This window comes from Dasypus novemcinctus, chromosome 17, assembly GCF_030445035.2.
Source record: "Dasypus novemcinctus isolate mDasNov1 chromosome 17, mDasNov1.1.hap2, whole genome shotgun sequence".
In the NCBI taxonomy this organism is placed as follows: domain Eukaryota; kingdom Metazoa; phylum Chordata; class Mammalia; order Cingulata; family Dasypodidae; genus Dasypus; species Dasypus novemcinctus.
Genome location: NC_080689.1, coordinates 73091928 through 73119277, shown reverse-complemented (window position 1 = coordinate 73119277; position 27350 = coordinate 73091928). Strand labels below are relative to the sequence as shown.

Sequence of the window (27350 nt, the reverse complement as noted above, 5' to 3'; positions counted from 1 at the left end):
CTTGGACTTCTGACCTTCAGAAACTATGAGATTAATACATTTTGAGTTGTTTTAAGCCACTAAATTTAGGTTGATTTTTTACAGTATTAGGAAACTAATACAAGTGGTTGTCAAATTGGTGTGCATATCACAATCTCCTGGAGGTCTTGTTCAAATACTAACTGCTGAGACCCACCCTAGAGTTTCTGATTCACTAGGTCTAGGTTAAGACCTGAGCATCTGCAGTTCCAGTAAGTTCCCAAATGATGATGATGCTGGTGATGATGCTGGTAGAAGTCCACACTTGGAGAACCACGGTTGAAATCGCAGCCCGTCACCCTGCATGCACACAGGGCGGCAGTGGAGACAAGGGGACAAGTAATAACTGCACACCATTACAGTGATAAAAGTGGTTATTCTGCTCTGTGAAAGGGATGCTCCCAGGGCATCCAATGCCTTAAAGACAAGATGGTCAATGGGTAAAAAGAGCAACGCATCAGAATGATACATGTTTTTTCAAAGCCATGTATGACAACCCTCCATCTCCTCCAAAGTTCTGATGGCACCCTTGGAAGACAACTTTTCTGGTTAGAAACCTGCCGTGTAATCATTACTGTCAAGTACATTAATTAACAACTGGAAAGAGTCACAACCCCCGGTGTGTAGATGTGAGAACAGAAATGCAGGTCAAGAAACACTTCCTTAATAAAGAAGAATATTTCCAAAGAAGCTGCATTCCTATTAAATAATTTGAAGTTGTTTGGGGGTTTAAAAATAAGTCACCCAAGTATGCTGTCTGAAATATGTTAATGGATCTAATTTTCTGTTGTTGATAAAGGAAAGTACCCCTAATATCCAGGTTAAGAGGGGCTTTTAATGGAGTTGAAGAGATTAAGTATTTATGCATCAAGTAAAAAGTTGAAACAAAAAGCGAAGGAAGCTTTTTTAAGACTTCAAATAGCCCTCGAGAGTAAAGGCCGTTCTGATTCCCATGGAAATCTACTCTGCTACAAAAGAACTAGGTCCCAATCTGGAGGTGGAGAGAGAAGTGGGTACAGCACTCTTTCTGGTGACACCCTGTGTATGAAAACGGCTGAACCACCTAACCATGGGGAAGTCCTGCTGCTTCTTATTTTCATCCACCTAGTCTGCTCAATTTAAGCTCATTTCCTCTTACTTTGACCACAAGGAGGCAGCGTATCACCCATCACTGTCGTCTACATAATAACCTTTCAGAGCCCTTACTCAGCAAACTGAGAGGTGACCCAATATACAAGTTGCTGCTGTACTTACAGGAACCGTCAATATCTTTATTCATTACTGAAGTGATATGTAATTTCCAACTGGTAGCTGCTATTTACAATGGATGGCTGGGCGAGGTGGGGAGGATAGCTCTGCTCCTGGTAAAGAGAAGGTGAACACTGCTCGTAAGTATCACAGTGTCTGCATGACCCTTATTTACAGTAAAACCATAGCTTTTTAAAAACAGTCCAATAAATACCACTAAACAAAAAATAACTCTAATACTTGAAAAGGATGGAATAACACTTCACGTTTAACACACACAAGAATACTGCATTAATGATAAGGAAACTCATTTTAAATAAGAATTAAATTATTATACTCTCTTCACAGGCCCATTTTTCTTCTACCTAAATAAATAAAACCTTTACCAAACGGAAATATACGAAGACAGCACGACAGCCTCAAGACTTTCAGTGTGACAAAACGAGAATAATAATGTATAGCCTAGAGTCGGCTGATTAAGAAGAAATAACCATGCCCCTACCTTATGGAAATGGGTTTTTATACTTGCAATAGCATACTCACAAAATTGAAAACTATGTGCCAACTTGATAGAAAGTCACTACTCTTAGAGTATGCTAATAAAAAGTAATTTCAAGTTCAAAATAAAACCAATTATCTGTCAAATTCATTTCCTTGCCTTTCATTACATTCATAGTCTCATCATTTAAATTCATTTTGGAAGCATAGACAAAATTCAATCCACTCTTAAAGCATGGCTTGCTTTCTACCTGGGTGTGAACATATGTGAGATACAGGTAGGTAGTGCTCACTATATAAATTACACCAGGTTTCCCAAGTCCCAACCGAGGACACAGTTTTTCTAAATGATATGTATTTGACTAATGGTTAATGTTGTTCTATCTCCATATTCTTCAACAAACTGCAATTCAGATTTGGACAAGAGATTCCAACAACAGAAAATGAGAACTGTTACATACTTCACTTGACATATTTTGAGGAATTATCTTTATAGTCCAAGAGTAACTTCAAATTATTAAATAGGAACATAGCATCTTTTTTTTTTAAAGATTTATTTATTTATTTATTTCTCTCCCCTCACCCCCATCCCACCCCACCCCACCTCACCCCAGTTGTCTGTTCTCTGTGTCTATTTGCTGCGTCGTCTTTGTCTGCTTCTGTTGTCATTAGCGGCATGGGAATCTGTGTTTCTTTTTGTTGCGTCATCTTGTGTCAGCTCTCCGTGTGGGTGGCGCCATTCCTGGGCAGGCTGCACTTTCTTTCGCGCAGGGCAGCTCTCCTTATGGGGCGCACTCCTTGCGCGTGGGGCTCCCCTACGTGGGGGACACCCCTGCGTGGCAGAGCACTCCTTGCGTGCATCAGCACTGCACGTGGGCCAGCCCCACACGGGTCAAGGAGGCCCGGGGTTTGAACCGCAGACCTCCCGTGTGGTAGACGGATGCCCTAACCACTGGGCCAAGTCCACCGCCCATAGCATCTTTTTAACCAAGTTTATTCCCTGTCCTTCTAATCTCCTGTAGCTTAGAATGTTGTACATATCATTATAAAATTCAGTTTTTTGCCAAATCTTATTATTTCAATTAAGAATACAGCAAAATAGTTGCCAAACTGCTCTCCTTACCTCTAGTCCTGCACTTAATTCAGTAAAAATCTAATTATTCCAATCTTCCCTTTCCTAGGGAATCCAAATTGATGGTTTAAATCTCTTCTCCAACAAATACAAAGTTCTCTTTGTAACCAGCCTAACTCTCCACCTTCTAACCCTATTCTCCTGGATACTATTTCTTTAACATAAGACTTCTGCTCCAATCAAGTTTCAACCATATTACAGCACACGCAGTTCATACCACTTCCCAAAGTCCCCATCTGGGACACTTTCTTTATCATCCTCCAACATCCAAGTATTAGCATCCTCACATTTTACCTTCTCCAAAACCTTTAGTTTTATATATCCCACCAGATCATAAACTCATTAGTGCACAAATCAAGTTTTTTACTTCTTTTCTATGTTCTGAAGAATGTGGCATGCTCTTAGGTCCTTCATAAATGTCTGATTAATTAGGAACATGTAAAATATGATCCAAAATATGTATCTACATTTTTTTAATATAGCAAGTCTTCGTCTTTTCAATTGTGGTGTCCATTTTGTAGGGAGTAATAGTATAAGATATTTTCCATAAATATTTTTATTTATAATCTTCACTATTTACCAGAGACATAAAACAAATGACTGCTTAGACTGATTAAGAAAACATATTTTTAAATTTTTTTAATTTAAGCATTAGAAAAATAGAGTTTCAATACTTATTTTAATTGGTTCAATCGATTTCATTTATTATGTTTTTAGTTTTTTATAAGTTTATTTTGTATATTTAATAATTGAAAATATAAACAATAAAAAATAAAAAGAAAGCAATGGAATAAAAACATACATTTCTCAATTAAATGTAATGGATACATATAATTTTTAAAAAATCATACAATATGTTATACAATATATTTGGTTCATAGTAACACAGTCATTCATTATTTGTCCTTTTGTGTCTGGCTTGCTTTGCTCAACATAATGTCCTCCAGGTTCATCCATATTGTCATGTGCTTTATGACTTCATTTTTCCATCAACCAATGAATGGATAAACTATGTTGTAGTCACATGATGGAATATTATGCAGCTGTATTTATTATGTTTCAAAACTGGGTTCTATTTTTGTTCAGGAAAAAGTAACCTGAGTGTTTTCTTCAGAAAAATTTGTAAGGTGTACTTTGATATTTGATTCACAGTTGAGATCCACATGAAGAATTCTATATAAACCATAGTCCAAGGTCTGCAAATTGACCCAAGCTTTCCTTCTCTTCAGGCATCTAAACTGTGTTTGTCTCAAAGGTCATGTCCAGTAGCATTATCTGCATGAAGTCTCCCTGTTTACAAGTTACAGTGCTTTTCTTTCTCCAAATTCTGCAGGCACTTAGAATGACTACCACATAATATTTAATTCGAATATAGTCTGCCTTGAGTTGTTTACTTCACAATTATTAACAGTTTTGGGCATTTAGTAAAAACATTTTGAGACCCATGGACTTGGTTCTTTGACAAGATCAAGCCTCACAATCCCCTGCCCGCCAAAAATGACAATAATTAAAATATAATACTCATGCTTTTGTTCAGAAAGTGGATTTCAACCACTTACCTGAAAAATAAAGTATCGCTTTCCTCCCTTAAAATGCATTCAGTATTCCACAGAGAAGTCAAATCTTATCACTCTGCAATTAAATATAAGGTTTGCTACCTCTTCCTACATTCATTTTTCCATGCATGCATTCATTTAACACATAGGCACAAACAACTCGCTGAGCGCCAGCCCAGCCAGGTGCTCTGGGAAACATTAGAGTCAATCAGACTTTGCTTAATTCAGGTTGAGAAGATGAGCCTTGCCCTGAGCGATCAGACTGTAAAAGCAGAAACCATTCTCCAAGAGAGGAGTGCTCAGAGAGTGAGCTCAGCTGCAGATGGGCATCTGCAGGGCCATTATACCTTTCATTTTCAACAGGGCACTTAACAGGGATAGCAAGGGAACCAACAGCAATGCAAGATTCAAACAGAAGGCTAAAAATGTCTTAGCAGAGTGATACTGAGTAGTTTGTGCAATGGAGTAATGGGAAAATCAACACCCTTCTGATTTGCTGCCAGAAAAATGCTGAAATAAACATGGGCAGGATTTGGAAAAGGTAGGTTAGGTATTCAAGTAGCCGCCGGACAGAGAGACAAGAGAAACACAGAAATCATAGTGTTATGATATGAAATAAAAATAAATGCAATACTTAGGTAAGAGCTATTTTGAACTGCTAAGTGATTATAAGAATACTTAATTAGTACTTAAGGACTTGTATTTTTTAAATGTTGCTCTATTGGGTTTTTATATTTTGTTTTTAAAGTCAAAGTTAAACCCACAAATGTGTTGGTGAGTTAATAAGAAGTTAACTCATAGAAACTCATAGGGAAAGGATTAAGTCTAGCATCTGTGCTTCTTAAAGTGGCTTATTCACTTGGCCTAACAAAACAGGTACTGCTGCTCTACATCTAGGGACAGCTACAGTAAATGAAAGATAATTCACCTGCATTGTGTTAAAGCTGCTTGGTTAAATTGAAAGAAGAAACTAGAAAGGTCACAATACATTATAGCAATTACATCTGCTTAGAAGTCTTCTACAGTGAGTAGGGATATTTTGTCTACAGTGCTGCATGGCATATATACCCCTGGAAAATCCCTTGTTTGTTGACATAGAAAGACTTGCGTGAAAATAAAAAACATGAACCCAGGGTTCCTTCTTGTCATCTGTGGCATTTAATATTGTGTTTATGAGCCAAAAAACACCTCAGGTGATAGGCTTCTGTAAATACAAAATCAAATGTGCCAGTGGCATTTAGGAAATACAAATGAGGGTCCATTAAATCTGCGCATTTCAAGGTAATTCCTTTTGGTTACTTCATGATATTGACATTTCACAACGACAAAGATTTCAGTGAATATTTCTGGCTGCAGGTCAAAGTTTGTTATCATTTTTCCTGTTCCCAGGTGAATAGGCATGCTCCATCACTGTGCGTGGCAACACATCTGGGCGTGACAACACGCGAAGGCCACGCGGTGCTGAGGGCTCACTGTGCAGCTGCTGTGCAGGCGTTTTACGGGGCTTTTCTTATGCTATCCTAACACTCTGTGAGACAATATGATGGAACCCAATTTTGCAGATAAGGGCACTAAAGCTCAATGATATTGTTACATATCCAGGTTTAGCAGGATTCTACCAAAATGTGTTCCAAATCTGTGTTATCAGCAGCTACTTCCAACCTTATCTTTCCCAGTTGCTTTATCTGAAGGAGACTTTCTCCTTTGTATCCTAGGTGACTTTCTCCTGTGTAGCCTCAGTTTATTCCACTGTTCTGCATCTTCACAGTCATTTAAAAGTCCTTCCCAATTAAGAAACTAAAATGCAAAGAATACCCTCTCATCTTACAGCACTCTTTCCATTATCCAAGTCTCTTCCCAGCCTAGCTTCTTGAAAATGTAGTATTAATATGTACTGCCAGCTCCATTTCCTTACCACTCACCCTCTCCCCAACCCACAGTAATCTGGCTCACTGCTCCACTGAAATTACTCCTGCTATGTTATAAATCATCTCCTAGATGCTAATTTCAATGGACACTTGTGCTTTAGCTTATATACAATAACTGGAAAGATATGGAGAAGATCCTCACAGTCTCTGGGCAAGGATGAGAAGCATTTTCATAAAGCTTCTCATATTTTTATGCTAGGAACCCATTTTGTTATATATAGACATATATCTAGATATAGAGAAGTCTATTTGCATATAGAAAAAGTTTGCCAAGATATACATGCAAATTTTAAGAGTAGTTAGGCTGAGAGGTGGGATTTAGGGTGATATTTTAAAAATACGATTTTATTACGGAAGTTGTTAACTTACAAAGCAACCATGCACCTGCATAGAACCCCCATACAACACCACATCACTGACACACCACATGTTAAGGAACATTTGCTACAGATTATGAGATAATATCATCAGACCTTTACCACTAACTATGATCCATAGGGTGATTTTTAAAAGTATAAATGATTATTTGTATTTTTAAATATATATCCACCTTATGTATTGATCACATATTCCTTATTTAAAAAATAAACAAATATATTCCCTTAAAAAATCCAGGGGTCTCTTTTCAGTTCTCATCTTCTTTGACCTCTCAGCTTCCCCTTGGTTTCCATGACACCACACTCCTGGTCTTCCTTTACCTTTTTGGCCTCCTTTTCTATACCCAGCCCTTTATATTGATACCCTGAATTCCATTTTGTCCCCTCTCTATAACCAATCGCTGCGTGTTTTCATTCATGCCAGTGGCTTCCATTACACTGAAAACTTGCCAAATAATTTTCTGTCATCCAGAGCTCCCGCCTGAGTTCTAGCCTCCTATATCCAACCACTTATTGGCTTTCTCCACCAAGGATTCTGAGAACCTCAAGAGGAACATGCTCAAAAGCAAAACTCATCATCTTTTCCCCAAGCTTGTTCCAACTCCTATAGGCACATTTCAGGGAATGGTTCCACATCTACCCCATCAAGCAAAAAATGTACAAGCCATTCTTGCTTCCTTCCTTTCTCTTACCTCTTTAATCAAAATGGTCATCAAGTCTAATAGATTTTCTCTCCACATATTTCACCTCTTTATTTCTCTATCCCCACTGCTTTCATTAAAGCTCTCATTATTTCTTCCTTAAAACACTGAAAAAGCCTCTTGACTGGTCATGGTTGCTTTCAATCTGATGACTTTCTAAACCCTCCTCTATTCTGTAGCAATAGTGTTTTATCTAAAAATTGAAGACATCATTTTATCATTACATACTCTCTGCTTGAAAAGCCTCTGATGATTCCCGTTGCCTAAAAATAAAGTTCAAATTAAATTGATGCTCCCCACCCCAACCTACCAGTATGGGCTCTTTACTCAGCTCTTGCCCCACCTTGCTTCGTAGTCTTTGTGAACTCTTGACTCATTGAACTGCTGCTAGTTGTTTCTCCAAACATCCTTATTCTCCCTAAGCCACTCCTTCTACAGAGAAGCTCCTTTCCTGCTTTCTTTACCCAACTCGGGCATCATTTCTTAACCTGCTCAGACCCACCCTTGCTCTCACAGCACATCATGCTTCCCTCTAGTGTGCTACAAATTATCCCCTAACTTAATTGTCCATTTATTTGTCTCTTTCACACTAGAATGTAACACTTTTGATGAGAGGACTGAATATAGTATTTTTTAATAAAAATGCAATTAAATGTTTGGCCTGAAAGAGGCAGCCACTTCCCAATTGATGTGATTGATGGGAGGGAGATGCAAAATAAGATCTCTCAAACAAATTTGTCCACAAACTATTACAGTGTCATTCTTCAAAATACCTTCAGTAAATAGAATTGTATCAAAGGGAATTTGTTTACAGCTCAAAGAGCTCAAAACTCAGGAAGGGCTCCAGAGGAAAAATCCAGAACTTGAGTTAAGGGCATCTCTACCAACATAACTGGGTCTTTTGAGCAAGCATTCTGCTGCAGGAATATCATGATGGAATGCATGGAACACTGGATACTAGGGGGAGCAACCAGTATATCTTTTGTTTTTGGCAAACTGTTTCCGGCAAATCACCTGCTGCATTTGAAATTGTGGGACAGCACCTTTACAAGCCTGAAAGAGCCAGATGGTGTCCCACATTGCCTTTAGCACAAAAATAAATAATTATAACATTTCAGTCAGAACGCTTTGCAACAAACTGTTTTCAATTCTTATAATATAAAGGAGATGATATGCTAACTATGTGTGATTATTGTGGGCTTATTTAACAGGTTCCTTAAGGGCTACTGAAAACTCTTTTAACTTAGTTTAAATACTGTCTTTCACATATTAGAATGGCATTACTGACCTCACAACTGGACGGCATGGGCTTTGCACTAATTCTTCAGTACTAGAGAGAGATAAGTTGTACTGATGGGCAAAACATTGGTCTATCCTCCTCTCTCTCCTCCGAACAAAGATAGGCATGCACAGAATGTGTTCCCTTTGACTAAGTAAGAAATGGAGGGAAAACACATGATCTCAAATAGCACTGAAGACAACATTATGTTTAAAGTGTAATTATTAACATGGCAAATACTGCTTTGCGTTGACCTCTCCCACCAATACGCCTCCACAAGCCTCCTGCTCTTTCTTGTAAACACAGTCACAATTCATTCAAATATTGGGCATCCACAGATTTAGAAAGGGGATAGATCTCTCCCCAGCCCAAGGAGGAGGGGAATTATCATTATTCTGTGCCATTTATGTGGAATCTCAATCCTTTGCTATTTCTTAGTTCTCTACCTAATGAGACCTGAGAGCAATTCAACTGGAGACTTCTGGGAAAGGATTTCTTGTAGAATTGACAGAGACACACTGTTCTCCCTTGAGCACTCCTGTAACCTATGGAATACTTGACACTGTTGTATTAATCTGTGACAGCGAAGAGAAATGACCACAACAGCAGAGAATCACAGAGTTAAAGGATGGAAAACACTTTGGTCTTTTGTGACAGCAACACAATTAGCCAACACTGAAACTACTCTTCCTTTAGAAACAATAAATTATTTCATAGTGTTTGTGGCTCCTAAGCATCCTAACTGAAAATATTAGTAATGATTGTTTCCCAAATAACATTCCTTACAGTGTGTTCAAATTGGTGGGCTTGTGCTACATATGAGGAGGAGGGAAAACTATTTCATGCAGGCTAAATCTGCCCAACACCTGATTTTGTAAATAAAGTTTTACTGGAACACAGTCATGCTTTTTTGTATCATCTATGGTTACTTTTGTGCTAAAAGGGCAGCGTTGAGTGGTTGTTACAGAAACTGCATGGCCCACATGGCTGAAGGAATTGACTATCTTGCCCATTACAGAAGTTTGTCAGCCCCCACTCTACACTAGGGGCTCTCAGCTAGGGGCTGTATAACCAAGATCATACTTTCCAGGAAGTATTTGAAAACATGGTTTTGGACATCCCAATAACTGTGGGGTTCATTCGGGCCAGGCATGTTTAATGTCCTGTAAAGTGAAATCCCACACAGCAAAGGATATGCTGCCCAAAGTTACCCAAAGTGACCTTGTTGAGAGGTATTGCTCATAGATGATATACTAGTCCTTATCATTATATGTGTTGGTCTACATGAGTATTTCTCCCATCGTAACCAGAGGTTCACCAGCATATGTAAATGGCAAACTAGAAGCATAATGCTGAACATCCTATTGATCCCCTATGTATCTGTTGATTAGTTATGGGGAAATACATTTATCCTTAGTTTGGGAGATATTTTCTATAATTAGGATTTTCTGACTTAGGGGCTGATTAAACATAGACATAATTTTCCAAGCACTGTTCTAAATTACAAGTTGGCAATGCTCGCAATTTTTTATTGAAGCATATTTTATGCATTTTCTACTCATGAATTTTTACATGTATTCTATTCTCAATTTTACAGAGCTGATAATAATTTCTTTGGCGTTTCTTTTATATTAAGCAGTATTTTTATAAATTGTGGTAATTATTTTAATTCCTGCTTTAATAAAAAGACCTTAAAGTATTTTATTGGAATGAACTAAATTAGCCTCACCACAGGGATCCAAATTTGAAAGAAAAACACGAGCATCTGAGACTATTGCAACTGTTTAACAATCAAGAAATACTTACCCGAAACTATATATTCAGCTGAAAATATATGAAAATTATAGGGGTTTAAAAATGTGTGAATCACCTTCATTAAAACAATTAAAAGGGTATACAAAAATCTAGCCTCAGTGGAATGAACCTAGTTCCAAAAAAATATATCATTAAGTCACCTGAATTGTTATTTCAGTCAAGAGATTGCAAAACTAACAACCAGGAAAGGCAGCCTGAGGCATTGACTGTTTAATAAGACCCAGAGGATGAAGAAGTAATAGGCTGGTCTGCTAACATCAGCCAATTGTTTTGTCTGTTTAATGGGGTACACAAGGTAAGAAAGAGGAAGACTTTAGGGTGTTTTGAGCTTCACTTGTTGCAAATACAATCTGTTTACTAGATTTCCATGTGCTTTGAGGATAACAATTCTTGTACATTAACAGAACAAAACCACCAGAAGGTTTTACCAACTCCTCTAACGGTTGCACTGCATACATGAAAATCATTTGCCCTGTAACAACCTCCAATTAGACAGAAAACATTCCCAGGGCACTGCAGCCTGTGAGGCATGCAGTGATTTCATGACACCTAACAGTGGAAATGTCTCATCCACTTGGACCCCAAGTGTGAATGATCCTACACACCCTAAAGGAGTTTAAATTATCAGGACATGATCCAAGAGAGCTCCCAGCTGGCAAAGAGATAATACACAGGGCTACACACCCAAGAAAAGAGCTACTTGTTGACCAAATAAACAAAAGCAAAAGCTGGATTTAACCGTAAGGCTGATAGCATTATCAGCTTGATATATGGGAAGGAAGGAAAACCTTCAAAATGACTGCGCTTAGAGAAAACACTGAGAAGTTACACCAGAGAAATGCAGGGCCCTGAAAAGGTGCAGTGGGGGGAAAAAAAACTGCTATGTACACACAAAACAGAATCCCACAACCTAGGGAAAGCATTCCAGACCAGAAGCATACCTTTCACAGTGAAGAGTTTTAAACAGTGTTCACAAGGAGGAAATAGAAATGAAATTGTGACCAAACATAATATAGGTTATACATATTTATCTATTCTCAAGTAGAGTAAAATGTATGTAATTCTTAGTTTAGAGGCTGAGCCTAGCCATTCCCCCCAAAAAATATTTTGGTTGTAGAAGGAAGTTGGAGATACACCCACCCAGCAATGTTTGATATATAGACTGGGATCGGTGGAGCCTGTCGTCAGTCAAGATTCTAATGCCCAAAGAGGTGAAAATCAGGTAATTAGCAGCACTTTTTAAACAATCTTTGAATTAAATGAAATAATTCACATGAAATGGAAAAGAATTAGAAAATACAGATAGACAAGATGGCAAATTATCTTAAATTCCACTCTTAGCACTTTGGTGTATTTCATGCCAGACTATTTGCTACATAGTTTCTCACACTATGCATGTTTACAGTTTTCATATAAAGTTAGGATCTGAATGTACATACAGTTTTAAATAACCTGTAATGTTTTGTTTTAATTTGTTAATGAGTTTTTTATGTTAACACATAAACTTCATTGCACACAACTGAATGGTAATTCGTTTTATTTCATTTCCCCACCTAATTCTTTGTGGCTACACATATGTCCTCTCTCCCCCGTAAAAGTCATTGCCCAGTGAGCTTCCCTACAGCAGCCTCCTCTCTACTCCATTGTCTTTCAAGGAAGTGGGACTTAAATTCCTTGCTCATCAGCGCCTTCAGCATCAGGCTCCATCCCCTTCTTTATCCCTGAACCTGTTATTGTCCTTGATTGCCTCAACAACCTTATGTTTGAATCATTTGACACTCCACCTCGTGGGTCACTGGCCTGTTCCTTTCTTTTGTCTCACACACATATTCCCATAACCACCTCGTGGGCCTAGAAATCACCAGAGGCAGCATCATCTCCAGCAGGCAGTGCTGGGAGCTACAACGTCAAAGCTATAACACCAAGTGTTCAGAGAATTATTTCTTTAAAATTTATCAATGAAAAGTAGGGTCTTCTAATGTTGAAAAGATAACCAATATGTGGTCAAGATCAAAAAGTCCAAAAGAACATTGATACATATTTGGGAAAGCAAGCCTTCCTCACCTTAAACAGCTATTCTGATGATAAGTTGGAACTATATCTTTGGAAAGCAATTTTATAATACCCAACAAAATTTTAACTTGCATTTTTTTTCTTAGAAATCCAATTTTTAGCCATTTCTTTCACTGATAAAATTTATAGAAAATGATTCTCATTGTAATATTTGGGAAACAACAAAAAGAAAAAATGGCTGCAAGAGAGTGGAAAAGCAAAGAGAAACATATGGAATAAGAGAACTAGGAAATTGCCAGATCACATGAGGTCTCACAGGACAAGGTCAAGAATTGGATTTTATTTTCAGAGCAAAAGAAAACCAATGCAGGGTTTTCAACAGTCGAAGGAAAGGACTGGGTCAACTAAAGTCAATTTTTATTACTTTCTTCACCATGCACACTGCTACTCCAAAGGCAGAGTTGGTAGATTTCTGAAATATGAGCCAAACTGACAGAAGTAAGGAGTGGGAAAGGCAAGAAAAGAGAACAAAATCACTGCCTATGAGACAAGAGTGTGAAAACTCATGAAAATATCTAAAAGGAAAGTAATAACATAGTGAGGTTGAAGAATACAAAATAAAGTAAATGGGAATGGGGTGAATAAAAGTAAGTCAAAGGTTGTCTTAGTATGCTAGAGCTGCTATGACAAATACCACATGATGGGTTGGCTTAAACAACAAGAATTTATGGTTTCATGGTTTTAAAGCATAGATGTCCAAAATCTATGTTGGCAAGGCCATGATTTCTTCCAGAGTCAGTGATGGTGTAGTGATGGCAGTCCTTCATCACATGGTAAGGTTGTTGGTCTCCTCCTGTGGCTTTCTCTACCTTCTGGAGCCTTTTTAAGAGGCCTCCAGTACTATAGATTATGGCCCACCCTGATTCAATTTGACCACACCTAAATAGGGTCTAAGAAGGTCATACAAATGAATCCGAACCTTAACTAATATATCTTAAAAAGGTCTTATTGACAAATGGGTCCACAGACATTGGACTGCAGCTTAAAATTAAGAACACTTCTTTTGTTGTTGAGGTACATGATTCAATCTAACACAGAGGTTGTCTAAAAAATATAGGAGAAAAACTCTTCTACAATTAAAACTATATTAATGATTGAAATGAGAAATCAGCAGTAATCATCTAAATTGTTTCTATAGAACAAAAATAATTCTGATTGGACCACACTCTTAAGAGAAATATTATTAATTCTTTAGAAGCATAAATACATTTGAAATAAAAATTTTACAAAGAAAACAACTCAGTTGTTCCACAACTGACTACTGAGTATTCAAGCAGCATCACTAATTCTTACACTATTTTTTTAATATGTAATTTTGAAATAAAAACTTAGGTCAAAATATCAATTAATTTCCACAAGGGCCTTCTCAAGAATGATTTAAAATCATTAAAATTATACTTTTAATAAATATATTCTATGGCAATGTATATTCAATACATTGTGCAAATAATCCATAAATCCACATTGTAACATCTTTATGATTTAGCAGAGTCAAGGCTATTCAAGGTACGGTATGTTCCCCTCATTATGCAAAATGTCTGTATTTAAAAATATGTTTGTATAACATCAAGTATTTAAACCCTTGAACAAGAAATGCTAACACATTCACAATATGTAATCAAATGCTAAATAAAAAACTAACAATAGATTCCAAAAATAAAGCATCAATTAAATATGTTTGTACCAGGAGTTAATTACAGGAAAATTTTCTAAATCATTTGAAGCACAAAAGATGAACTGTCATAATATACTCTAATGAAATGCCACTTTAATACCAACAACGGCAAGCAAGGTTTAATAGAGAAGAGTCATGCTATTACAAGGGAAGTAGACCATATGTTTGTGAAGATGAAATTTAACCTGTGCTGTAATCAGAGTTAAGATAAAACCAGGCAGAAATAGTGAAACTGTGTTTTATCTGTTCTACCAGATTCATCACACACCCATGGGAAATCTGCTTTGAGGTGGGGGCAGCTGGCAGCACAGTACAGGGTATTCACAAGGATTCTAATCCTCCTCTCACTGGCCAAACTTCCCCTAAAGTAGCTTGAGAACATGGATGTATAGCTTTATTAGAACTCCTTGTTGGCACATTTCAGGCAACTGGTCTCATTCTCTGTGAGCCTCTCCACTCCTTGGATCCATATGCCAACTTGTTTATATGGTTTATGGCAAAAAAAAAGAAAGCCATTGGTGAAATAACCAAGAAACACTAACTTTTAGAGTTGGAAGACACAATTCGTTGAAACAACACATTTTTTATTTGCCGGAAAAAAAGTATAACTTTAGAAAAAAGTGTGTCATTCTCCCCTTTCTATATGCATGTGATGATAAGAAGATAAGGCAGGGAAGCGGACTTGGCCCAGCGGTTAAGGCATCCATCTACCACAGTTCAAACCCTGGGCCTCCTTGATCCATGTGGAGCTGGTCCATGCACAGTGCTTATGTGCACAAGGAGTGCCGCGCCACGCAGGGGTGTCCCCGCGTAGGGGGACCCCACACGCAAGGAGTGTGCCCTGTAAGGAGAACTGCCCAGTGCGAAAGAAAGTGCAGCCTGCCTAAGAATGGTGCTGCCCACACGGAGAAATGACACAACAAAATGACGCAGCAAAAAGAAACACAGATTCCCGTTCCGCTGACAAAAACAGAAGCGGGCAAAAAAGACGCAGCAAATAGACACAGAGAACAGACAACCAGGGTGGGGGGGAAGGGGAGAGAAATAAATAAATAAATCTTTAAAAAAAAAAAGAAGATAAGGCAAAAGTCCCCATTCCCAGGGTGGTAGACCCAAAGCTTTTGACCATAGAAGCACTTCTGAAAGGAAATGGTTACATCAAAGATAAAACCAAGGACAGTAGATTTTGGAAAACCTGCATCTACACACACATCACTAACAAAATAATAATTGAGGTCCAGGGGAAGTGGATATGGCTCAAGATGATAGAGCTTCTGCCTATCATATGGGAGGACCTGGTTCAATCCCTGGAGCTTCTTGGTGAAAAAGAAGAGAAAGCATGCCTGCATGGCGAGCCAGTGCCTGTGCAAGTGCCCATGTGATGAGCCAGTGCCCACACGAGTGCCTGCATGGTACACAATTGCCAGTATAATGAGCCAGTGCCCATGTGAGTGCCCACATAGTGAGCCAGTGCCTGTGCAAGTGAGTCACGCACCAAGATGATGATACAACAAAAGAGAAACAAGGGGAGAGTCAAGGTGAAGCACAGCAGAAACCAGGAACTGAGGTGGCGCAATTGACAGGGAACGCCTCTCCACATCAGAGGTCTGCAGGATCAAATCCTGGTGAATCCTAGAGGAGAGATAATGAGAAGAGAAGACAACACATACAGCAAAAACAGCAGGGAGGGAGGAGGGGAAGGGGTAAAAATAAATACATACATAAATAAATCTTAAAAAAAAAAAAATGAATTGAGGTCCAGAACCTAAGCAAAGAGTATTGAACTTTTAAAATTTAAAAGTTTATATGAGCATTCTGGAAAAGTCCTTTACTCAAAGAGAATCCATATTAGCAGATCGCCCTGGCACCATCTGAAGCCTTGTCAGAAATTTCACCTCACTAGCTCCAGAGCAATTGTTCTAAAATACAAATCATTGTTATGCTTCTATCCCAAATCCTTTAAGTAGTCATAATCATCTCCTGGCCCATAGGAGTTGCTCAGCGTCTAGCTCTCTTGCTTTCCCTCCTGCTCCTCATGCCTTCTTCATTCTACTCTGGAGAATCACATTCATTTCTAATACCTACCCCATTTCCTCTGGACTCCAGACACACACCCACACATACACACATACACACACACCACTAACAAAGTTACCTTTCATGAGACGCATACGCTCACTCCCACATCCAGAGCTATGCAAAAAGGATTCCATCTGCAAGGCCTTCCTTTGCCTGGCAGATAAACACCCACTGACCAAGTCTGACGAGAAGCACACCATCCTCTGGGTTTCTTGGTTCACACACCATTCTAGGCAGAACTGCGAGAGCCTGACTCCACAGCAACTTATGCTTAATTTTAACTATGTATCTATATGTTCTTCCTCTAAATAGGCAGAGTTGTCTTCATCTTCAAATTCCCAGAATCAAGCAGTGCCTGTTATACAGGAGAGTTTTTAATCAGTTCAACAACTAAATCAATAATACAGTGCATGCATGCACTGATGAACATCCAAAACTCATTTCTATTTATTCTGCATTTACTTAATTTTAAAAATTATGATATGATGAAAATGCAGTTTTTATTTCATTGGAAAATGACATAACGTCCTTCTACACAGGAAAGAAGAAACAAACTTTATACCCCAGCCTTTTACATCTTACTGATACTTAAAAGACAAAAAGAAAGACGAATGTATTCAGCTTGTATTATCAGTTTTATAATAATATTGGGAGAACACTGATTGCCCAAGTGTCTTAAACAAAGACCAAATTGTTCTTTAGCTTTAACTTTGGGTATATTTTAATGTATTAACCTATTTATCCATTAAAAACTAACCCACGTTTGGTGTAACTGGTGGAAAAAGGTATAAATGTATAAATAAAAGTAAATACCCTGCTCCATCAAGGAGGCAGAGTGAGACGTTCCAAGGCTCCATGGCCCCACAGAAGCCTTGAACAAGCGGCAAGAACTGGCAGAAACATTTTCCTCAAAGCTCCAGAAAACAGTTAAAGCTCTAGCCTGCAGTAACACGGTGAACACCCAATCAAGAAAGAGGCTATTGGAAAGCAGGAGGACCTGCTGGTGCACTGGCTGGCCCCTCCCGCACTCTCCTCCATTCACGCCAGCAGCCCACACTCCCAGCACAGATCCCTGGTTCCAATAGGGGCAGAGTCACCCTTGTGCACATACTGGGAGCATGTGTCTGGCCCAATCAGTCTAACTGTATTCCAGGAACCTGGCTGTCCCAGAGCATGCCCTGTGTAGAGCAGGCAGCTCACCAAGCCCTCCTGCAGAACCTACGGGAGGGCAGCCAGGTCATGCTACCTGGGGCAAGGGATTGCTGGCTGTAGGATATACAGTGCCACGCCTGGGCCTGCCAGGAAACTGCCTCCTAGGGAAAAGGGGACATTTCCATACAGGTAAATGGAGCAATTCCTGGGGCCACACACCCATGCCTAAGACTGGAAGCATTACAGAAAAGATCAGGGAGGCCTCTGTGATGTGACCTAGAACTATTCTCTCAAATCATTATATGTATAAGCCCTAAACGACAGGACTTGCACAGGTCAATCTGCAAAGACTGGGAAAGGGGTTTTCTTTATTTTTTTTTTTCCTTTAGTAGCTCCTGGCATTCAATTAAAAGCTGTTATAATATTATCTATATACAAGTTTAAGGAACAGATGCCTCAGGGCTAAATTCCAGTGGTAACACATTAACATATCAAAATGTCCAGGTTCCAATAAAATATTACAAAACATACAAGGAAACATGAAGTGATGGTCCAGGCAAAGGAGAAAATTAAAGCATTAGAAACCATCAATGAAGAGAATCAAACCTGAAACATTCCAGACAAAGACTTTTAAAAATGGTCCTAAAGATTCTCAAAGAGGTAAAGAAAAACATATACAAAGAACTAAAGGAAACCAGATAGATGAACACAGAATATCATATCAATAGAGAGATGTAAAAAATATGAAAAGTAACCAAACAGAGATGCAGACTAAAATAACAAAAGCTAAAAAAAAAAAAACCCTAATGACATTCAAGAGCAGATTGGAGCTGGCAGAAGAAAGAATCAGTGAATTTGAAGGAAGGTCGTTGAAATCATCCAGCCTGAGAAGCAGAAGGCAGAACCAGAGGAACCTGAGGACACCATCAAGCATACGAATACATACACTGTGGGAGTCTCAAAAAGTGAAGAGAGAAATTTGCAGAAAGAACATTCAAAGAGATAAATTACTGAAAACTTCCCAAATTTAATGAAAAACATGAATAGACACTGTAGCAGTTTGATATGGTTCATGAATTCCAAAAATAGAAATTGGATTATGAGCCCAGAGAGAAGCAAGCCCTAGGAAAGGAGGAACCCAGGAAAGTCTGAACCCTAACAGACATTGGCAGCCAACTTGCCCCAACACATGGAAATAGACTTTGATGAGGGAAGTAACGTATGCTTTATGGCCTGGTAACTATAAGCTTCTACCCCAAATAAATAACCTTTATAAAAACCAACCAATTTCTGGTATTTCACCTTAGCACCCCTTTGGCTGACTAATACATAATTTGGTACTAGAGAGTAGGGTCATGCTTTTGCAATTACCAATATGCTGTAGTGGTTTTATAAATGGGTAAGGGGTATTTTTTGGAGGAATTGTGAGATGCTTGGTAGAAAAGACCTGCAGTGCTTTGAAGAGACTGTTGATAGGAATGTGAATGCTAAAGGAACTTTTTATGATGCCTTAGAAGTCGATGATGAAACTATTATTGGAAACTAGAGGAAAGGAGATCCCTGTTTTAAAGTTGCAGAGAACATAGCAAGATTACCACCTGGTATTTTATGGAGGGCAGAATTTGCAAACGGCAAGCCTGGGCATTTAGCTGAAGAATTTCCAAAGTAAACTCAGAAAAGATGGTTTTGCTTCGCCTCACAGCTTATAGCAAAATGCTAGTCAAAAGAGAATTTCCCAGCTTGTCTTTGGATAGCCAATGTCTCCCAGAAACTCATCAAGGACCTTCCCTGGACTTTCATTGGAGCCCCTGGTTGCAGCCTGCCTGTGGAATCTGGACTCGTGCATCCCCATGGTCACATGAGAGACTCTTATAAAATTGCATACTATTGACAGATATCTCTGTTGACTCTGTTTCCCTAGACAACCCTGACTAATACAGACACCTACAAGATGCTCATTGTACTCCAAACAGGATAAAATCAAATAAACCCACACTGCAGCCCACTCTAGTCAAAAGTCTTATATGCCAGAGATGAAAAGAGAATTCTGAAAGTTGCGAGAAAAGTCATGTCACATACAAGGGAGCCTCAATAAGATTATGTGCCGATTTCTCATCAGAAATCATGGGAGGAAAGCAGTGGAAAGAATGGTTTAAAGTTCTGAAAGCAAAAAACTGCCGAACAAGAATTCTATATCTGAGAAAACTGTCTTTCAAAAATGAAGGAAAGAGTAAGACATTCCTAGATAAAAGCTGAGGAGTTTGTCACTACTAGACCAGCCCTACGAGATATGTTAAAGTGAGTGCTGCACATTGAAAGGAAAAGACAATAGACAATAGATCAAAGACAAATGAAGAAATACTGATCTCTGGAAGTATATCAACTGAGGTTAATATAAATGCCAGTACTATTGTATTTCTCTAACTCCACTTTTTACTTTTTCAAGATCTAAAAGGCAAATGCAGGAAGACATCAATACATTTTGGACTCCTGATGCATAAAAATGTAATTTGTAAGAAGAACTACGTAAAGGTGGGAGGGACAGAAGGTTATAGAAATACAGTTTGGTATACTATTGAAGTTAGTGTCAAAGCAAATGAGATTGTTACATAATTATGATATTAAATTTAAGATCCATGATAAATACAAAGAAACTATTAGAGACTATGAAAGCCTATAAAGACAGAAATTAGAGTAGAGTTTGTCAGGGGTAGTGGAAAAGGAAAATGAGGGAGCTAATGAAAAATGGATGTAAGTTTTCTCTTTGGGGAGATGGGGAAGTTGTAGTAATTGAAGGAGATGAAGGTACCATCATATAGTGAAAGTGATTAATCCTCTGAATGATAAACTTGGGGATGATTGTGATGGGAAATTTTGTGTTGCATATATGTTCCCACACTTAAAAGAAAAAAAAGTAAAAACAACTTTTACTTTTAGACAATGCCAATTAAAGGCATCTAACAAGGGAAGATAATATCTAACAAGGGAAGATAGTATTTAACAAGGGAAGAGAGAAGGCTCAAAGGGACATTGTTGGATCATATGAAAACAATGGAATACAGACCATAAGCTTTATATGAATGTTAAGTATCTTGAAGTTGATAACTGCACTTAATATGTATAAATACATGAATACCCTTGATTTTGGAAAATGTACAAGGCAGTATCAACTGCCTTGGTTAATATGGTTCAAAGAAAACCTGATGTATAAAACTTACACTCAAGTGTTCAGAATATGGGTTGATAGATTCACACATAGATAGCTAAATATATGAACTGATAGAATGATAGAGAAAGAAAAGAAAGAAAAGAAGGAAGGAAGGGAGAGTGGGAGAAAGAAAGGGTAAATGTGGCAAAATGTTAAAATTAATGGGTATAAAATTGATGGATTTAAGGATAGGTGTATGTTGGAGTTCTCCATATGGGGTCTGTATTTTCTTTATACTGTCCTGCAAGTTTAAAAGTATTTCAAAATAGTTTTAATTGGTTTTAAAAATCATGTCATTTTTTCATTCCAGAACCACATATTTTCTTTAATAAAATTTATTTTATAAAGTTAAAAAGTGAATTATTTCAGCTCAACCTCATTCCATCCTTGTCCTCCTGAGGAAACAAATGAATAATATCTTGACTTAACTCTTTCAACCTTTTTCCCACCACATACAAACATAAACAAATGTGTATTTATACTACCGTTTTGTTTCCTTTTTATAAAATTGAAATTATAATATACAGAACACTGCAAATTAACATTTTATCATGGACATCCCTTTGCATCAGTATATTAAGTCCTAGATAATTCTTTTGCATAACTACGTGTGGAGGACACACTCTAGGATGGTATACACGATTCTTGACTCCTGGTACTCACACCTTGTGTAGTCCACTTCCCTTGATGGTAGACAGGACCTCTGACTCCATTTCTAAGCAAGAGAAGATGGCCAGGTGATGGGGTGTTTGTGAGGCTGTGTATGTGATTATGAATACAAGCCTGTAACACCAGTTTGCTTAGGAAGTACTCTCTCTTGCTGGCTTTGAAGCTGTTGGCTGCCATGTTGAGTTGCTCTATGGAGAGGGCCACATACCAAGGAACTTCAAGAAGGCTTGGGCTGACCCCGTCAAATGACAAAGACCCACAGTATGTCAGTCTGAAAATAAATGAATGCTGCCAGCAACAATGTGAGCTTAGAAGTGCAACCTTGAGCAGAACACACAGGTAAGTAATGATTGACTCCTGACCTACAGAAACTGTGAGATAATAAATGTGCATGTTGAGCCACTAAATTTGTGGCGATATTGTTACATGGTAATAAAAATTAACACACAACATAATACAGTTTGGAGGTGCCACAGTGTACTAAAACATTGCACTGTATTCAGGTTTTCAAGCTGTGCCACAACAAACAGTGCTACAATAATCATGGAAAATCCTTGCTTATTTCTATGGGATACACCCCCAGGAAAGAGACTGGTGCATAAAAAATATGACATAAAAATCATTTTTTTTTTTTTTAAGATTTATTTTTATTTATTTAATTCCCCTCCCCTCCCCTGGTTGTCTGTTTTCTGTGTCTTTTTGCTGCGTCTTGTTTCTTTGTCCTCTTCTGTTGTCGTCAGCGGCATGGGAAGTGTGGGCGGCGCCATTCCTCGGCAGGCTGCTCCCTCCTTCGCGCTGGGCGGCTCTCCTTATGGGTGCACTCCGTGCGCGTGGGGCTCCCCTACGCGGGGGACACCCCTGTGTGGCATGGCACTCCTTGCGCGCATCAGCACTGCGCATGGGCCAGCTCCACACGGGGCAAGGAGGCCCGGGGCTTGAACCGCGGGCCTCCCATGTGGTAGACGGACGCCCTAACCACTGGGCCAAAGTCCGTTTCCCAAAAAAAAAAGTCATTTTTGATAAAAAAATATGCATTATTCCTTTTCATGTTCTTGCTCTATTACTCTGTCCACCTATGCCCTGATTACTTCTAAACTTTCCTAAAAGGTCTTTTTCCTCAATGAAAACACTTCAATGTGTTCTTCATACTGCACCTAGATTGGCTTATACACAATTCAATTCTGATTATTTAATATTTCTTCTTAAAATATAAAGTGGTCAGAGGTGTGGGAAGTGGGGCATATGAGAATTGCTTATATTTTTTGGTGTAACATTTTGTATAGTCTAAGCATCTTTTAAAAAAATAAAAAATACAGTTAAAAAATATATAAAAGAATCCAACCATCCTTAGGATAGAGCCCAACTCCTTAGCACAACTCATCTGCCTTCATAGCTGGCCTCTGTCTTATATTATGCAGCCAGATATCTCACATCTCACCACTCCCCTCAAGCAACTCTGCTAGTCCAGCCATTCACAACTTCCTGATTTTGCCATGTGCAAGTTTTACCAATCCTGTCCATATTCAGTTATTTTTCCCATAAACATACCATTCTTTCTTCCCCTAATCCATTCCCCTAATCCATTGCCCACTCCCTGGAATAATTCCTGATTATGTTTATTAAACATCCCTTATCCTGAAAAGCCTCACGTAAGGCCAATGTTCTGAGCTTCCTGCCTCTCCTATGGACACTCTTGCCACCTGTATTTCCTGTATCAAAACTCAGAGCATATTCCATTACAACTGAAGTTTGTAATATAACCCAAATGGATTTTATATTCCCAGAGTTGTACAATTATCAACACCATCTAATTTTAAAACATTTCATCACACCAAAAACAAACTTGTAATCCAGTAGCAGACATCTGTATTCCATCCTCACTGCAGGTCCTGGTAACCATTACTTTCTCTATAGATAGAATTATACAATATGTGGCCTTTTGAGTCTGGCTTCTTTCACTTAGCACAGTGTTTTCAAAGTTCATCCATGTTTTAGTATGTATCAGTACTTGAATTATTTATTTTAGCTAAAAAACTTTCCATTCCATGGATATGTCCCATTTTGTTCCATACATTAGTTGATGGACTTTTGAGTTGTTTCTACATTTTAGCTATTGTGAATATGCTGCTATGACCATCTGTATACAAATTTTTGCTTGAATATATGGGTTCCATTCTCTTGGATTTGTACGCAAGAGCAGGATTACTGGCATGTTACATTCAAGCAAATGCCCGGGATAGGGACATGATCAGAAAAGTCCTTAGAATACCCTGAGGTCTTTTCTCTGCCTGATCACCAGACTCTGTGCAAGCAGGAAATGAAAAGTAAGGCAGAGTTGTAAACTGCCTGCTAAGTGTTGAAGGAGTGCCCAAACAGACATCCAATCTTTAAAGACTGGGAGAAGTGTTTTGTTTTGTTTTGGTTTGGTTTGGTTCCAGAAATTTAAGGAAATTTCTTTCAAAGCAGTTGATGACATGATGTTTAAGGAAGAGAGACATAAATAGTCATACACAACAATGAATACAAATATACAAAATTAGTTAAAAAATGTCACTCAACCAAACAACAACAAAAAAAATACCAATAGCAACACAATTCTTAGAAAGAGAGAAGAACCTTATTTTCAGAGTTGACACATTACAATATTCAAAATGCATATTTTTCAGCAAAACTTTGCACAGAATGCAAAGAAATAAGAGAGCATGGCCTATTCACAGTAAAAAAAGAAAAAAAGAAAGAAAGAAATTAATAGGGGGAAGCAGACTTGGCCCAGTGGTTAGGGCATCCATCTACCACATGGGAGGTCTGCAGTTCAAATCCCGGGCCTCCTTTACCCATGTGGAGCTGGCCCATGTGCAGTGCTGATGTGCACAGGGAGTGCCGTACCACACAGGGGTGTCCCTGCATAGAGGAGCCCCATGTGCAAGGAGAGTGCCCAGCATGAAAGAAAGTGCAGCCTGCCTAAGAATATGGTGCCGCCCCCACAGACAGCTGACAGAAGATGACACAACAAAAAGAAAACACAGATTCCCATGCCACTGACAAAAACAGAAGTGGACAAAGAAGACGTAGCAAATAGACACAGAGAACAGATAACAGGGGCAGGGGGAAAGGGGAGAGAAATAAATAAATAAATAAATCTTAAAAAAAAAAAAGAAATTAATAGGAACTATCCCATAGGAAGCCTAGACATTGGACTTACTAAAGGTTTTAAATAAACTGTTTTAAATATGTTCAAAAAAAACAGAAGGAAGCCATAAACTAAGAACTACAGGAAGCCAAGAGAGCAATGTCTCACCCACAGAGAAGAAGGAACCACATAGTAATTCTAAGGGTGAAAAGTATAATGACCAAAATGAAATATTCACCATTGGGTCTGAGAAGACAGAATAAACAAATCTGTGAACTTGAATGTAGAGTAATTGTAATTATCTTGATGGAAGAGCAGAAAGAAAAAGGAATGAGGAAAAATAAACAAAGAGGCCTGTGGCTCACCAATAAGTGTATCAAGTGCACAGTAGGACTCTCAGAAGTAAAGGAAAGAGAGATAAACAAAGAATATTTGAAGAAATAGCCAAAAAGTCCTCCAATTTGTTAAAATTCTTTAAATTGTACATCAAAAAAATTGAAAGTACTCAAAATACAACAAAGAGATCCACACCAAGACACATTATAATGAAGTAATTGAAAGACAAAGAGATCATCTTGAAACAGCAAGATGCATAAAGGATCCTCAATAAGACCAAGAGCCAACTCCTCATCAGACAACATGGAGGTCATACGTGCTGAAAGATTAAAAAAAAAAAATTCACCCGAGAATTCTACAGCTACCAAAAGTATCCTTCAAAATAAAGGAGGAATTAGACATTAACTGATAAAGAAAAACTGTATCCATCACTAGCAGACTTGTACTATCAGAAATGCTAAAGGGAGTCCTTCAGGCTGATAGGAAAGGACACTAGACAGTGACCAACACCACACAAAAATTAAAAACTCCAGTAAAGATAATTACAGAGGTAAATTTAAAAGCTAATATCCTTGTATATTTGGTTTGTAACACCTCCTTTTTCCTATATATTTTAAAAGGCAAATGATGAAAGAGTAAATATTTATCTATATTAATGAGCAAACATTACCTAGAGATGTAATTTGTGACAATAACAACATAAAGCAATGGGACTAGGCTACAAAAAAGAAAAATATTTGTATACTTTTGGAATTAAGTTGGTATTAATTCAACCCAGAATAAACTATAAGATTAGCTTTAATCTCTAGGGTAGCCACTAAGAATATAACTATAATTTATACAGTAAAAAGAAACAGGAATGGAGTCAAAATGGCACACTAGAAAAATCAATTAAACATACAAGAAGGTATTAATATAGGAATTGAAGGATAAAAACGGGAGATGTATAGAAAACAGGTAGCAAAATGACAAAAGTCCTTCCTTATCAGTAATTGCCTTAAATGTAAAGAACTGCATTTAAACTTCCCCCAAACTTACTTCAAAGGTAATCAAAGCTGTTACTGGCCTAAGGACAAACATAAATATCAATGGTATAGAATTGGTAGTCCAGAAATCAACCCCTATGTCTCTGGTCAAATGATGTTTGACAAGGGAGCCAAGATAATCCCTGAAGGAAAGAATAATCTCTTCACCAAGAGTACTAGGAAAACTGAACAACCCCCCCAGCAAAAGAATGAAGTTGGACTCTTATACCATGTATAAAAGTTAACTAAAAAATTGATGAAAAATCTAAATATAAGAGCTAAAACAATAAAACTCTTAGAAGAAAATACAGGAGTAGATCTTCCTGTGTATTTGGCAATGGTTTCTTAGTCATGACACCAAAAGCAAAAACAATATAAAAGAATAAATAAACTGGAATAAAACAAAATTAAAAACATTTTGCACCAAATTGTACTTTAAAAAGTGAAAAGATGATCCACAGAATTGGAAAAATTGAAAATTCATATCTCTGTAATATATAGAATATATAAAGAACCCTTAAAACTCTACAATAAAAAGAGAATCAAATTTTAAAGTACGTAGGAAGTGAATAAACATTTCTTCAAAAAAGATACACAAATGGCCAAAATATGTATGAAAAGATAGTCAACATCATTAGTTTTTAGGAAAATACAAATCAAAACCACAATATGATATCACTCAACATCCAGTAAGATAGCAATAATTTTTTTTAATCGTTTAAAAAAATGATGGTGAAATGTGGAAAAATTCGATCCCTCATACATTGCTGGAGGAAATGTCAAAATAGCACTACAGTAGACAACAGTTTAACAGTTCCTTAAATAGTTAGACATAGAATCATCACATGACCCTGAATTCGGTATACAACCAAAGGAAGAGAAAACAGCCATTCAAACAGAAACTAGTACAGGAATGTTCATAGCAGCATTATTCACAATAGCTAAGAGGTGTACACAATCCAACTGTCCATCAACTACTGAATGGTTAAACAAATTGCAGCATACCCATGCAAAGGAATATCATTCAACCATAAAAAGGAATCAAGTACTGATCTGTGCTAAAACATGAATGAATCTTGAACACATTACACTAATGAAAGTAGTCAGACACAAAAAAAGTCAGAGTATGAGTCCATATATATGAAATGCCCAGAATATGGAAATCCACGGACACAGAAAGCAGATTAGTGCCTAAGTCTGTTGACAAAGGAAAGTGAGAGTGACTGCTTACTATATACGGGGTATCCTTTTTGAGTGATGAAAATATTCTGTAACTAAATAGTGGTGATGGCTGTAAAACATTGTGAATGTACCAAAAGCCCTTGAATTGTACATTTTTAAATGATTGAAATTATGAATTTATGTTATATGAATTTTACCTCGATGAAAAAATATTAAGTATTTTATTATTTTATGCTATTGTAAATTATATTGTTTATCTTAGTTTAATT

At 37.8% G+C, this 27350-nt stretch overlaps 1 protein-coding gene and 1 pseudogene across 12 annotated transcripts in view; one reads left to right on the top strand and one right to left on the bottom strand.

The window, feature by feature from the left end:
• The window catches only part of CTNNA2 (catenin alpha 2), a 1156618-nt gene that overhangs the window by 1017877 nt on the left and 111391 nt on the right, over positions 1-27350 (bottom strand). The gene's annotated exons all lie outside the window — the stretch shown is intronic.
• On the top strand, positions 6473-6572 carry LOC111766907 (U6 spliceosomal RNA; annotated as a pseudogene).